Consider the following 3,483-nt stretch of genomic DNA (forward strand, 5'->3'; position numbering starts at 1 on the left):
TCAGCGTTGGAATATCCATCCATTTCCCAACCCGTTGAATCCGACCACAGGGTCACGGGGGTCTGCTGGAGCCAATCCCAACCAACACTGGGCGCAAGGTAGGAACCAATCCTGGGCAGGGCACATGCATCATTTTCAAAACATTAACTGAACAGTGTTTTTTTAATTTATTTTTCTGAATACGTTTTTGTTAACTTAGTTCAGGTCAGAGTCGTTTCAATCAATAGATTTTGACTTTCACTTTATATATTCAAGAGTGAGTTTATATACTCCGATGTTGACTTTATATAATCAGGAATGACTTTATATATTCTGACGCCGACTTTATTTATTCAAGTTTTGACTTTATATATTCTGACGCCGACTTTATATATTGAGAAAATCAATGTATTTGATTGGCACACCATAGTATATCATATGTATTTATATATATATATATATATATATATATATATATATATATATATATATATATACACTGCTCACAAAAATTAAAGGAACACTTTAAAGAAACACATTAGATACATCAGATCTCAATATGAAGTTGGATATCTATACAAATAACGACAGGGCAATGTCTTAGCAACAAAAGGATGCCAAGTCTTTTAATGGAAATAAAAGTTTTCTGCCTACAGAGGGCTCAATTGTGTAGACACCCTAAAATCAGAGTGAAATGAAGATGTGGCAGGCTAGTCCATTTTTCAAAAACTTAATTTCTGCTACTCAAAATGCTTTTCAGTATCTTGTGTGGCCCCCACGAGCTTGTATGCATGCTTGACAACGTCGGGGCATGCTCCTAATGAGACGACGGATGGTGTCTTGTGGCATTTCCTCCCAGATCTGTATGAGGGCATCCCTGAGCTGTTGTACAGTCTGAGGAGCAACCTGGCGGCGCCTAATGGACCGAAACATAATGTCCGACAGATGTTCTATTGGGTTTAAGTCAGGGGATCGTGAAGGCCATTCAATTGTTTCAATTCCTTCATCCTCCAGGTACTGCCTGCATACTCTCGCCACATTAGGTCAGGCATTGTTGTGCACCAGGAGGAACCCAGGAACCACTGCACCAGTGTAGGGTCTGTCAATGTGTCCAAGGATTTCATCCTGATACCTAATGGCAGTCAAGGTGCCGTTATCTAGCCTGTAGAGGTCTGTGCATCCCCGCGTGGATATGCCTCCCCAGACCATCACTGACCCTGCACCAAACTGGTCATGTTGAACAATGTTACAGGCAGCATAATGTTCTCCACGGCTTCTCCAGACCCTTTTACGTCTGTCACATGTGCTCAGGATGAACCTGCTCTCTTCTGTGAAAAGCAAAGGGTGCCAGTGGTGGACCTGCCAATTCCTGTATTCTATGGCAAATGTCAATCAAGCTCCACAATGCCAGGCAGTGAGTACAGGGCCCACTAGAGGACGTCGGGCCCTCAGGCCACCCTCATGAAGTCTGTTTCTGATTGTTTGATCATAGACATTCACTCCAGAGGTCTGATGGAGGTCATTTTGTAGGGCTCTGGCAGTGCTCATTCTGTTCCTCCTTTCCCAAAGTAGCAGATACCGGTCCTGCTGATGGGTTAAGGACCTTCTACAGCCCTGTCCAGCTCTCTTAGAGTAACTGCCTGTCTCCTGGAATCTCCTCCATGCTCTTGAGACTGTGCTGGGAGAAAGAGCAAATCTTCTGGCAATGGCACGTATTGATGTGCCATCCTGGAGAAGCTGGACTACCTGTGCAACCTCTGTAGGGTCCATGTATCACTTCATGCTACCAGTAGTGACATTGACTGTAGCCAAATGCAAAACTAGTGAAGAAACAGTCAGAAAAGATGAGGAGGGAAAAATGTCAGTGGCCTCCACCTGTTAAACCCTTCATTCCTGTTTTGGGGGTCATCTCATTGTTGCCCCTCTAGAGTACCTGTTATTAATTTCATTAACACCAAAGCAGCTGAAACTGATTAACAACCCCCTCTGCTACTTAACTGACCAGATCAATAGCCCAGAAGTTGCATTGAGTTGATGCTATACTCTAATTAAAAAGTGTTCCTTTAATTTTTTTGAGCAGTATATATATATATATATATATATGCCAGCAACACTCATGACAATGACAAAACAATTACATTGTCAATCATGTTGCGTTATTATTAAAATGTTTCCTTTTCTTTTTACTTCTCTGCTGCGAAGCGCAAGTATTTTGCTATATATATATATATATATATATATATATATATATATATATATATATAGATATGACAACAACACTCATATCAATGACAAAACAATTACATTAACAATCATGTTACGTTATTTTTAAAATTTTTTTAATAACTTCTTTAACACACTACTTCTCCGCTGCGAAGCGCGGGTATTCTGCTAGTATATATATATATATATATATATATATATATATTGTGAACTTGGCCCGGACACAGACAGGCAGACATGTTGTTCTTCAACCACCGCACGTTTATTTACAATATTTACAAGAATAATTATGGTAACAAAGACCCCAGTTCATTGGTCACACAGACCCAGTCACGTGCACAAACCCCAAATACAAACACAAAGTCCTGGCCACAATGCCTTGTCTTCGGGCCGCCTCCACAACTCCTCTTGCCTCGTCCTCCTTCCACCCGACTCTAGCCCTGAATGAATGGAGACGGCCCCTTTTATAGATGACCCGGATGAGCACCTGGTGTTCCCGGCATTCCTCCTCTGGCCACGCCCCAGCGTGGCGGAAGTGCCGGCTGTCCTCCCGGCTGCTCTCCGGGCGCCATCATAAACTTCCCCAGCACTTCCTGTTGTGGCGGAAGTGCTGGGTTAACAGGTCCCCAAGGCATTGGGGCGCCTCCTGGCGGTGACCACGGGCCCCTACAGGGAAAGGCTTCCAGGCCCTTGACCCGTGGCCACCAAAGCAACCCGGAAGGCGAACCCCACGTGATCCAGGCAGGGCTCTGACCCTCTTCCGGTCCCTCCTGGCGTCCCGGCCGGGTCATGGCCCCTGGCATCCCTGACAATATATATATACACATACACACATATATATATATACATATGTATGCATATATATATATATGTATATATATGTGGATGTATATGTATATATACTGTATATATGTGTGTATATGTATATATATGTTTGTGTGTGTGTGTGTTTATATATATTGATATATATATATATATATATGACAGCAACACTGATGACAATGACAATGTCAATCATGTTACGTTATTATTAAAATGTTTCCTTTTCTTTTTCATTACTTCTTTAGCACACTACTTCTCAGCTGCGAAGCACGGGTATTTTGCTAGTCTTATATATAAACGTCTATGCGTGGAAGTGTGTGTCTGTCTGTCTGTCTGTCTGTCTGTCTGTCTGTCTGTCTGTCTGTCCGGTCTAGTAGTGAGAGGTGGAGTCGGGCTAAGGGCTCCACCTCCGAGGATACACAAGCGAGCCGAGAACTTCAACAAAATGAAACATCTGAA

Source organism: Polypterus senegalus, chromosome 1 (genome assembly GCF_016835505.1).
Source record: "Polypterus senegalus isolate Bchr_013 chromosome 1, ASM1683550v1, whole genome shotgun sequence".
Classification (NCBI taxonomy): Eukaryota; Metazoa; Chordata; class Cladistia; order Polypteriformes; family Polypteridae; genus Polypterus; species Polypterus senegalus.